General features: G+C 40.9%; 1 protein-coding gene across 5 annotated transcripts in view; it reads left to right on the forward strand.

Annotated features, from left to right (window-relative positions):
- ARID4B (AT-rich interaction domain 4B) overlaps positions 1–13,085 on the forward strand; it is an 851,761-nt gene that overhangs the window by 636,530 nt on the left and 202,146 nt on the right. The window lies entirely within an intron of this gene.

Raw genomic sequence — 13,085 nt, forward strand, 5'->3', positions numbered from 1 at the left:
TCTTTTCTCTCCCTGGACCGGCATAGGGGGCAGCGGGGGGTGCACGCATGCTCGCTCACACCCGGAAATAAGCGACATAAGGGTACGTCGCTTTGCTCAGAACCGTCGCTCACCAGCACATTGTGGGCTGGCAGTTGGCAAGTCGTTTAATAAAAAAATTCTTAATATTTTATTTTGTTTTGTTTTTTTTTCTTCTTTTTTATACTTTTTATTTTTTTTAAATGCTTTCATCAGAGTAATACAATATTATCGAAGTAATGATCAGGGTTTTTTTGTTTTTTTTGTTTTTTACACTTTGCATTGCAGGAGCAATAAAGATTATTGCTCTGCAAAGCAGTGCTTCCTTGGAACTGTCATGAATGGGTTAAGTTCATGACAGTTCAAAATACAGTGATCTGTGATTGGTTCCAGCTGGTCACATGGTACCAGGGTGCTGTGATTGCCCATGTACCATGTGAGAGCTGTGGGCCAATCACAGCTCTCCAGGAACAGAAGCAAAGCTGTTATGAATCAAATTGATTCATAACAGCTTTGCTAGCATTGTGAACATGATCACTGGGTCCTGATTACCAGGATCCACATTCCGCTGTGTCCGGTTACTACAGGCAGAGCGACGTACCGGTACATCACTTTGCCTATAGCTGCCGCCTGTTTATAGTAAAAGTCTGTGTTAAGGAAGTAACTGGGGATAAGAGCACCAGTACAAAAGGCTAGGCCTGTCACCCAAATCTTCTCCTTCAGAGTCTAAAAAGAGCTCCTTTAATTTTTCTAAGGCCACTAGGTCCAAGACCAAACATCAGAACCTGCTCTGGCACAAAACCTGTACATCTGAAGTCTCCAACCCTGCTCACAATGAGGGTGTGTTCCCATCTCTAAAAGTAGGGAAACCGTTCCTGACCCATGCAGTCATTTGGTTCCAGGACATTTCGGACACCAGGGTCCAAAGCATGGTTTCCGTGGGTTACAGACTATAGTTTAGGTCTTAACCCCCTCCCCACTTTGTTGTCCAGCCTTTTGTCATCCCTGTAAAAACTTACGGATCTCCACTTTCGGGGTATTATATCCCTGTTCTTGAAAGGGGTTCTACTCAAGCTGGTTTACCACTCCCAAAGCTTAGCCTTCTCTGGGTCTGAAGGTTCTCAACACCCTTCTTCAGGTTTGAACATTCCTTGTGGAATCTCTAAGGTAAGTTATTGCTGCTATCCATCCAGGCAACTTTCTGACCTCTGTAAAAAATTAAGGATGCCTACCTAAAAATCCATCTTTCTAGCGAATCAACACTTCCTGTGGTTTGTTGTGGGCACACAACACTAAAGATTCATTGCTCTTCCTGTATACAGCTCTATTCAGGATTTCTGTTCCATGGGAGAAATGTTTTGTTTTTTTAGCAACAACACATTCCATTCTGACTGGAGCACTTTCACATTAGTGCACAAACTACCCATTCTTGTCTCCAGGTCCAGGGGTCTTGCATCGGATGCCCTGGTGACTCCATGGGATCAGTTCATCTTGAGCTATGCGGTTCCTCCTTTACAACTCTATCCTTACCTGTTCCACAGAATCAACATGTGCATCACATGGGTGATTATAATAGCGCTGACATGGTACTCAGACCTCGTTGGACTTCTGGCAGACTGTCTGTGGGCCCTTGCAGATCATCATGATCTCCTGCCCCAAGGACCTGTTTACAATCCTGCTTCAGTCTGGTTGTTTAAGCACAGGTTCTAAAAGATAGGGCCCTACCCGATTTGGTTATCACTACACTTTTCAAACTAAGAAATCAACAAGATCTGATCTATCTTCGTATCTGGAAAGCATATTTCACATGGTGGGATACTAGAAATTTTCACCCCAGGAAGATCTCTGTGGGACATATCCTGTTTTTTTCCTGTCTGAACTGGATCAATACTTGATGCAGAGCACTGTCAATGGTCAGGTGTTATCTCTGGCTGTTCTTTTTCAAACACTTCCCCCTCATTCCCCAGTGAAGACATTTGTTTCTACTTTTACTTGTAAAGTAGCCCTATTAGTTGCAATCACATCAGCAAGGTGTTGGGTTCTGAGTTATCTTCCTTAGCCTGCAAGGAACCTTGCGTTACACAAGGACAAGTGTTGTGTTGATGCCTAAGCCACCCCCTCTTTTTTTTTTTTTTTTTTTTTAATAAACTATGGTGGTTTCATCCTTTCACCTTAACCAGAACAGTGTGCTCCCCTCTCTCTCTCTCCCCTCTCTCTGTTCTGTCCCTAAGTATCACAATGAGTTTTCTCTGAATTTTTTTAATGTGATGCAAGACAATAGCCACTGCCTCCCTTGGACTGATCCTTATTTCCCCTTTCCTAAGGATTTGGCAGCTCATCATTCAAGCTTTCAGCTTAAAGTGCAATTACACCCTCAGATTTTAAGCAATTCTATCAGCTGATTTAATCACATACTATGCATATTGTTCAGAGGTGGAGGTTGTGTACAGATGGCAAAGAAGCATAGTGGTGGTTTTTCAGTAAGAACATAGTTTGTTTTGACTGGAACACTTTCACATTATTGCACAAACTAGATGCTCTTGTTTTGGCTAGTGCTATGACTGCTGCCCCATATTTCCTGTTTTATGGTGGCCTCGTTCTCTTGCAACATCCTATTGAACCACCCTTTCCAGCAGACACTAGAGTTGTCTACCTACACTGTGTGAATCAATAGAAGCACACAACCCCGTAGCCTAGAATGGCAAGGCAACCCTTGATCTTTCCTCCTCTCCCCCCCCCCCTTGCTTATTCGAGGTCTTTGACTTTTCAGCATCAGATATCTGTTTCTCAGACTTGCGAGGCTGCCACTTGGTCTTCTGTAAATATTTGCTAAATTTTACTGAACTTCTTCTGATGTCAATTTTGGTGGCAAGGTACCCTAAATGAGCTTGTTCGAATCTTCTCTGTTAGGCCTGTGGTTAATTTTGGTGTTAGAATTTTAGTTTGCTGTATTGTCCACCACTCATTTTAATTGCTTTGGAACATCCATATGTCTCTCTATACCCTCCTAGGTCACCTAATGAATGATTAAAAAAAACAAGATGTTTGACTTACCATAAAAACTATTTCTTGTAGTTGATTGGGGGACATAGGTCCCACATCTGTGCTTATGTGATCAACTCCTCCTCTTGCTTGCTACAAAACTGAGGCATGCTGGGAGTGGGAGGGGTTATTCTGGGTTGTACCAGCAGCTCTGATTGGTTGCCAGTGTCCAATCTCCTGAAGGTAGATGCATATACCTACTGTATATCTCTGAATATACTCCAAGAACAAGAAAATGATTTTATAGTAAGTCAAAAATCCTGATTCTGCATGTCATAAAAACATCTGTGTACATGTTTTTTGTGTAATCCATAAGCACCTTGATCTCCACACAAGTAACTTGTGGTTGTTATAATTCTGATGACTTATAATGTATGTGTGGCAACCAGTCCTCTTTTTTCTAGAAGAGAGTTTGCCCAGTTCACCAGACACAACTCTGTATTGGTTGCAAACTTAACTTCAAAAGTGTAACCACAAAAAAACATATCTTATAAGTGTCCTCAGTGCTATACTGTGTGTCATATATTATTTATCATATTACACTATGCATAATAAAGTTTGTGAGGCAGAACAAATAGTTCAGATTTTTCTCAAAATAAAGTTGTTCCAGAGCTTAGTTGCATTGTGCAGAAAACATTGTGCCAAGAAATGCATATCCATCCTCTTTTGTGAAAGAAACCGCCACAGTACTCAACTAAATTTTCTGATACCAGACCAGCTGCCTAAGGAGAGTGTGAATATATCTCAATGCCATGCCTTTAAATGGTGCTTGGCAACATCTGACTTCATCATCCACCTGTGATCATACTTTCCCGCACATCAAACCTCCCACTCTCCATTTTAAGGCAGCCCTCTAGACCAAGTATAGACACAATCATAACCTATATCCAGCTTGTTTCAACTCAGTTAAACTACACTATATTGCCAAAAGTATTGGGATGCCTGCCTTTATATGCTCATGAAATTTAATGGCATCCCAGTCTTAGTATGTAGGGTTCAATATTGAGTTGGCCCACCCTTTGCAGCTATAACAGCTTCAACTCTTCTGGGAAGGCTGTTCACAAGATTTAGGAGTGTGTCTCTGGGATTTTTTGACCATTCTTTCAAAAGCTCATTTGTGAAGTCAGGCACTGATGTCAGATGAGAAGGCCCGGCGCAATTGTTGGAAATATTTGGTGATGTTTTTAACCTTTTTGTGGTGGAATAAATTATGCCATGAGCTTTCCACTCTTTGTATTTTCTCTGGATGTGGTGTACCTAAAGGACCAGGAAACCTCTGTGTACTGGGGATTAATAAGCATTGTTTGACCATTTTTATACAAGGGGTCAGAAAAATCTGGTTGTGATTGATGCTTTGATTCACATGAGACTACTTGGATAATAGAACACTGGCACTTTCTCACTCTGAAGCATGAATTTTGCACACTATTACACAAAAAAGAGAATATGCATAAATATCACTGGCAGACATTATATAGACATATAACGTGATTCAATGAACCTTACTGACATCTAGGCCCTGATTTACTAAGAATAGAGTCTACCAGTAGACGCTGAACATTCAGGCAGACTCAATTCAAACAGTCTAGACCTGTCAGTCTTCTGAAAGGCGTCTAGCAAACTCATTGAAAAGCGTCTACTTGTAGACTCTTTCCCCTTAGTAAATGTGGAATCACGTCTGGCACATTTTTAGGTGCAATACCGGATGTGTTCACTAGATGGCGCACAACCGTGGGCTTTGGCATTTTTCTGTTTGCATATGAGAATACTTAAAATGTAAAATAAAAAGTACACCTATATTTTTTTTTTTTGGGGGGTTTTTTGCTGTTTCTCCAAAATGATCTGACAACTAATGCATTTATTAATAAATGTCATACATTCTATTTTTAAATGTTAAACATTTTCACACTTATATCTTAAATAATTTGGAATGTCTAGTTCTAAGTTCCCAATATAATGATATAGCTTCCTTCTCTTTAATCATGTAACTATTCTATCTTAAGGTATTAATGCGCATGGGTTATACACATCACACATCTGGGGGTGCAGCGGTATGCTGGCAGCTATGGGTTAGTCATCCAGCTCCATCCATCCATCAGGGTGGGTGCCAAAATGGTCCTGGGGAGGAATTAGCTCAGCCACAGGAGCCAGAAAGGTGCTTAATAATGTAGTACTCCTGCTTTATCATTTTTAAACAATGTAACTATTCTACATTGGATCTCAAACTCTGTCTCCTACAGTGGCTTAGTGGCTAGAACTCAGAACTTACAACACTTGGGTCATGGGTTCTAATCCCAGTCATGGCTGCATCACAGTTTGAATGCTTTCCCTGTATGGATGTGTTTCTGCCACAACTCCAAAAACATCCAGTTAGGTTAATTGGGCCTAGTACATGGCAGCATTTCTGCCCTTAGAATCTCCTTGACATTTATGAATGTTAAAAAATGGAGATCAATTTTCTGGGTTGTGACAGTAATATTGATCAATCAATTAAGATTTTGCCTAATGACTACAAAGTGGAAAGGGTCTGAATCTTACCTGCATCCTGTTCTTCTGACAAGTTGGAAATGTGCAATTTTCATGCTGTGTATATTTCATTGTAACTTTTTTTTATCTTCTTTTAAATCTGTCTCCTTATAAAACTTGACCCCCTCTCCCACCCCATCATCACCTGTCCCATATGCAAATCTATGGATCACCGCCCCACTCTTTTTAACTATTTATTTACTGATCAAGTTTATGTGTCTCATTTTCTATCAGCTGCAGCTCAGATCTCACATTATTATACGATTGCTGATTGTGTCTCACCACTAGTCTGATTGAATTCACAATTCCTGGTCAGTCCCTTTCCCTTACCTCTAATAATCTTTAGGGCCAGTTCACACTACATGTGTTTCAGTTGCTTTTCTTGCAGCATCACAAGAAGGTTATATGGTTGTCAATGTCATAGTTAACATCAGCGCTTGCATTTTCAGTGCATTGCAGGTGCTGTAAACAAAGTTGACCACGCTGCATTGTTTATGCACAGAACTGTACTGGAACGCATTGAAACGCCTTTGAATGTACTAAAATGCACATGTCCCTAATTGAATTGAATAAAAAGTAGAAAAAACTAACTGGAAGGGATACAAAAATGCAATGCAACGTGTCCAAAACGCATCCAAAATGTACTGGAACACACTAAACATGCATGCCAAAAGGGCATGCAAAAACGCATCAGGAACACATCTAGACTGTTTCTATAGTGTGAACTGGTGCTTAGGACTTGTTCACACCATTGGTCGTGCAGAAACGCATGCAAGAACACACATTTTCCAGCACAGCAAAGAAATGCAATGGCCTTTGCAGATGTGCGCAGGCACCATGATGAAAACGTAATTGCACATACACACGTCTATTAAAACAGACCCATTCACAGCCACCAAAACACATGGCACCACACTACTGTGCAGTTACGTGCAACACACTTTGAAAATAATATACCTGCAGTATTTTTGCATGTTCCCACACATCAGGCAGCCCATTGAAATTAATGAGCTGAGAAAAAAAACAGTAAAAAATGCCCCATTCACACAGGTCCTCTGGCCTGTACAGCATGAATGAGTGGGTTGTTCATGTGGCTAGAGCCGCCTGTTACATTATGGGGACACAGCAGCTGTATGAACACAGGTTTTAATCTGACAGGTGTGAAGGCATGGGGAAGTGGCCCTGAATGCTCACTGTCTGTGTTCAGGGCTGTACACCTGCACCTATATGCTTGTCAAATTATGACCTGCAGCATTTCCATAGTGTAACATAGGATGCCTGCAAACGGCAATAGCCACAAAAACAAACCACTGTTTCCCACTCTACAGGCCACAGCACCTATGTGAATGAGCCTCAAGACCTCAATTACACACACAGCTTTATTTATGAACTCAGTACAGTTTTATCATTTAGATTTCACAGGAATGTGGTTGGGATTATGTCTATTAATAATGTTTTTAGTGTATTTTTACCATAAATATAATTTGGATATTTTCTGTGGTGGTGGGGGGCTGTCAGGTATGCTGTACAGGGCCCCGTGATATCTAACAGTGGCCCTGGGTGTATGCTTGTGTCTGTGCCACCTGTATAGTTAGGAAGAACCTTTGCTATGTACCTCAATGGATCTAGGAATTGGACATGTTTTCAACTGAAAATACAACAATTATGTTTTTCCGGCAAATGAGGATCAGCTCCTTTGTGGAATTCCAGACTACATCTGGACATGGCGAGATCGCTGTTCTCCACCAATGAACAATTACTAAACTAAAAAATAGACTTGCAAATTACCATTAACTCTCCTAACTAAACTCCCATCCACTAACACTCCCCACTACCACTTCCGGGTGCGTGCAAACATCTTTCCGCAAACGTCATGACGTATTTCCGATATGACCGCTATCTAGCGCCTCCTCCAACAGCCATCCTGACGTTTATTTGTGCACCATAGCAATTTTACATGCGGCTCCATGTATATGACATTCGCAAATATATGTTTGCAGTTCTATTGTGGATTTGGCATTGGTGAATGTATGCTTGCAGCTATACTGTGTATATGACATTGGCAAATATATATTTGCCGGTAAAGGCCCAAAGTCAACATAAATTGGGGGGCCCAATTTATTATTGTTATGAGGATTGTAGAAAAAGAATAGCTAGCTGCACATTGAACACAACCTATTCATTGGTACATAACATGGTCTTGTGGTGCAAATGGGGGCTTTTGGTTTGTTAGTTTGGGCATACTTGCATATGTGCACTCTAACAAGAAAGATTTGGGCATATTGTATAGCTAGCAAAAATAAGTGTTAGGGGTGCTAGTACATTTATTCATTTCAGATACTTAATTAGCGCTGTCAATTTACGCAGCACTTTACATATATATGTGATAAATTCACATCAGTCCCAAACCCTCAAGGGGCGTACTATCTAAGGTCCCTAACTTACAGTCATACATATACTAGGGCCAATTTTGACAGGATCCAGTTAACCTACCAGCATGTCTTTAGAGTGTGGGAGGAAACCGGAGTACCCAGAGGAATCACAGGCACAGGGAGAACATGCAAACTCCAGGCAGGAGGTGCCATGGTTGGGATTCGAACCAACAACCCTAGTACTGCCAGGTGGAAGTGCTAACCATTTAGCCACTGTGCTACATTCAACTAGAACATGAAATAATCCCCCCAAAAAATACATAGTCCAAATGTTTATTGATCAAATACACATTCCACATTTATTTGGACAGCAACAACAAGTAGGTACATTCAATATCTTGGTGAAAATAACAAAAAAAAAAAAAGCAGGATTGATGTTGCTAAAATAGAACAGTCCTGCTCATAAGAGCTTACAATCAAAAAGACTATACTTCTAATGAACTGTGCTTTCACAGGTTACAGCAGGAAACAAACAGTTAATAAGAATCACTTAGGCTTATCCACAAAACAAGCTGCAGATCAAAATATCAATATAAAAATACAAATGTGCCAAAATAAAAACACCTACCACCTCCCCAAATCCCCCAGGCATACATTTCTCATCATGTTTATCTGAAAACTGCATTTCAGTCTAAATAAAGCAAACTTGGAAGAGCAGAGCAATTGACATGTGTTAGGATTACAATGCAAAGATAATAAACACACAATCATTGTACAAGAACACACAAACACACCTTAGAAGGAAGAACATGCAAAACATTTACAGCCCACATCAAAACACAGCGTGAGTGTGGCCTGGGGCAATTCACCATAATATCTCTTCCTCTCCCAAACCAACACAGACAAGGACTTGCAGAAAATAATGTGGCCTGTACAAGGCAAATCAGCCACTACTGCATCTCTTTATATAAGGTAGGCCACACCCACCACTGTCATTCATTTGGTCAGAGAAAGTGTTTGCACCTGATTAATTCTCTTCCCACCTGCGTTAACCCTTGGTATACAGGCCCCACAAATCAGAGTCAGAAAGAAAGCCACAGTGAAGTGTACCTGTGCAGCATACAACAGAACATTGATGTAAAAGGGAACCCTATTGGCAATATTTCTTGGCCCTATGGGCACAATTCACTCCAGATTATCGCATGAGTTAAGGCAGTCACATGACCACATCTCACATGCAATACTGAAAATGTCAATTCACTTTTGCTAGTATGCAACATTTCCCATAAATCGGAAAACACTCAGGAAATCAAACATAAAACGACCTTACACCCCGGTCACATCAAAGCCGATTTAGAAATTGTGCGATGTACAGTGAAGATGCTGATTTCCTTGCGATTTGCAAGACATCTGACACAGATATCTTTGCAAATTGCCACAGAAGTAGTACTTGTACTACTTTAGAAATCAGTGTCGGAATCGCACCCATGTGACTGCTCTAATAGCAGACAATAGGGTGCGACTTGGCATACGATTTGCAAGTCGCATGCCATGCAAATTGCATGCCAAGTCGCATCCAGGGTGCACGATTTCAGGTGCAATTTGGGAATTGAAATTATACCTGTTTTCCGATCTAATGAATGTGGATGTGAGTGTCTTAACGTAAGCGATTTGCTGCAGCACAGTTTCAAAAGTAGTTCTTGTCTAACTTTTTCAGCATTTTGTAGCGATTTCACATATAGACTACAATAGAAACTGCAGTGCAAAACACAATTGAAAACGCAATAACTCATTGGTAAATCTACAGAAAATACGGTGAAATTGCCAACAAAAAGCACAATTTAAATCACATCTAGTGTGAACCAAGCAGGCAATTCAACAAAGGAAATAAATCTTTGAAGGCATGCAATATCTGCATGCTCGGATAAGGGTCTGTTATGCATTTGTGGGGGGGGGGACTCCTTGCCAGTATTTTTTTTTTTTAATCCTTTTCTCTCTCTCACTCACTCTTCTCATGGTTTGACAAACTTTCACAAAAGGAGGTGGAGTGCAAACCAACATTATCCGATCAATCATTAGTCTAGGCCCTTATCTCATCCCATCGTTTGACATTCACATAAGGTGCAACTTTAAAGGTGTTTGAACAGACAAGGCCTCATTCTAATTCACATTCTAGGGATCATTTAGACAGAAAGCAAAGATGCTGCCACCAGCACATGTATGTTAGGGTAGTCACACGTAGATCATGCAAATGTATTGCCATGGTTGGGATTCAAACCAATCCAAACCGACAACTCTAGCGTTGTAAGGCAGCAGTGCTAACCACTAATCCACAGAGCTGTTGAACACTCCTGCCTGTATTTCTGTGGTGTGAATGAACCCTAAGTCCCTGGCAAAGGTCAGTGTAACTAGCCAGATATCTCAAATGTGACACAAATGTTGTGCTATGTTGCCAATTCAGATGTATGTTGGTTCTATGTATCCCAATACAAAGGATTACAATACTAATACAGGCGTACCTCGGTTTCCCAACGCCTCGGTTAACGTAATTTTCGGTTTACGAATGAAAATCCATTGAAAATAATGCCTCGGTTTACACAATTGTTAATAATTTTTTTTCGCAATACAAAGTGTATGTCGGCGCTGATTTTCAAATGCAAATGCCGCCTTTTTTTTTCTTCACTTTAGTTCACAAGCTTAGAAGTCACTTTCCCCGAAGTTACAGAAAACTTTGTATCTTTTAATAAACTCAAAGCAAACATTGTTTCCTTTAGGGATATCAATTCCAACTTTCTCTTTTAGCTGGGGGAAGTGACAGGTGAATTTCTGAGCTATAGTAAAGACAAAAAAAGGGAGAATTACATTTAAAAACCAGCACCATAATAAATAAAAAAACGGCGTGGGGTCCCCCCTCCCATCCACACCAAGCCTTTCGGGTCTGGCATGGATATTAAGGGGTAACTCCATGCCAAAATTAAAAAAAAAACTGCACGGGGTCCCCCCCAAAATCCATACCAGATCCTTATCCGAGCATGCAGCCTGGCAGGTCAGGAAAGGGGGGGGGGGGCGAGCAAGCACCCCCCATCCTGAACCATACCAGGCCACATGCCCTCAACATGGGTGGGTGCTTTGGGGCAGGGGGGCTCCCCCCCAAAGCACCTTGTCCCCATGTTGATGGGGACAAGGGCCTCTTCCATTAGTGGGATAATTGGTTGGCCATTTTTCGGGATTTTGGGACATTTTGTTTATGGGTAAATTTTGAAAAAAATCGGTCGATTTTGCCGATCAGCCAATTTTCGCGGCAATGATCGGCACAATCGGCCAATTTTTTTGTTTGGCAAAAAAATTGGCCAATATTAGACCCATCAAAAGCAGGCCATAGATGGTTCTAAAATCAGCCGATTTTTTGGCCGAAAAAAAATCGGCCAATTTTAGATTCATCTATGGCCTGCTTTAGATGGGTCTAAAATCGGCCGGAAAAAAATCAGCCGATTTTTGGGCCGTTAGTGGGTTAATTGGTCGGCCGTTTTTTGCACATTTTGTTTATCGGTAAATTTGGATAAAAATCGGCCAATTTTGCCGATCAGCTGATTTTCGCGGCAATGATCGGCAAATTGGCCAATTTTTTTACCGATAAAAAATCTGCGCATAAGCCGTGACCTGCCAGAAAAAGAATAAAAAGAAGAAGAAAAAAAAGAAAAAAGAAAAATGCAGGACATAGATGGGGCAAAAACCGGCCATTTTTTTTTTTAAGAAAAACGGTTGTTCAATCGGCCAACGTTACCACCAACGTTAAAAAAAATCGGCAGATTTTCGCCCGTCTATGACTTTTTTCACACAGTAGATGCGATATTTTGCCAGCTGTCAGTAGACTTCACACAGAGATTTACTACTGAACAGCGTCTAAAAAGAAAGCGCCCACGGAAGACGTCTAAGATGTGTTCTGCACATGCGCATTTCTATCAGCCATAGACGCTGTAAAAGCATCTAGTTTTTTATTGTGATGACTAGCTTTAAAAAAACTATTTTTTACACATTTAAAATTTTTTTTGAAATGTCAGATAGTGTTTAAAGGGAAGTCCTGATATTTGGCAAAGCAAATTTCAATGGAAACATGTCTCTGCAGTGATTTTTCATGGTGTTAGACATGCTTCTTAGCACGTCTGCTTTTTGGGTCTGCTTCCTGGACTGTGTCTAGTTAGTAAATTCGATTTGGCGTCTACCTGTAGACTCTTTCTTTAGTAAATGTCTTTGCCGTCTAAAAGTAGACGGTCGCTATGAAAAAGTAGACGCTAGCCCACGGAAATGCGCCTAGGCTCAATAGTAAATTTGGGTCCAAATGTCCCATATACTTACACTGTACATGTAGGTAGAGTGCTAGGTGTGGACTTGAGCGTTAGTCCTTCTATATTGTATACCTAAGAAAATTTATATCAATTATATGCACGTAATATGCATATCAATAATAAAAATCTACAGTAGGTTCTGAAGGTGTTGACAAAAGTCATACAACGGTTGCAAAGGAATTACAGTATTTTCTGGCATATAGGACTACTTTTTATACTTACAAATATACCCCAAAAATTGGGGGTCGTCTTATACGCGGGGTATAAAATATGAACCTTGAGTTTGGGTCAAGCTGGCTGGATGTGTGGTAATACTGTACATACAGTATACCGTGCTGAGCCAAGTTGGCTCAAAACAAATGTCCCTATGACAGATTAATCTGTCAGCCGCTGGATATGCGGTATATACAGTATACTGCGCTGAGCCAAGCGGTTTCAAAACGTACCGGTACGTCAATACTGTAATCAGCCCACTGGATGCGTGTATGTACGATAGCTGCGGCTACATACAGTATACACTGGGCCAATCACGGCTAGTGATGTATTCTACTAATGAATACAAAGCCTGCTCGGATTGGTTGAGTCAGAGAGGTGGGCTGATGATGTCACAACCTCAGCCAATCCAAGCAGGCTTTGTATTCATTAGTAGAATACATCGTTCGCCTTGATTGGCCCATTGTATACTGTATGTAGGCTCAGCTACTGTACATACGTACATACTGTACGTAGGGACGTACCTGTACGTTTTGAAACAGCTTGGCTCAGTATACTGTATATACCA

This window comes from Staurois parvus, unplaced genomic scaffold (genome assembly GCF_062004578.1).
Source record: "Staurois parvus isolate SC_StPar_1 unplaced genomic scaffold, SC_StPar_1.0 ptg000059l, whole genome shotgun sequence".
Lineage (NCBI taxonomy): Eukaryota > Metazoa > Chordata > Amphibia > Anura > Ranidae > Staurois > Staurois parvus.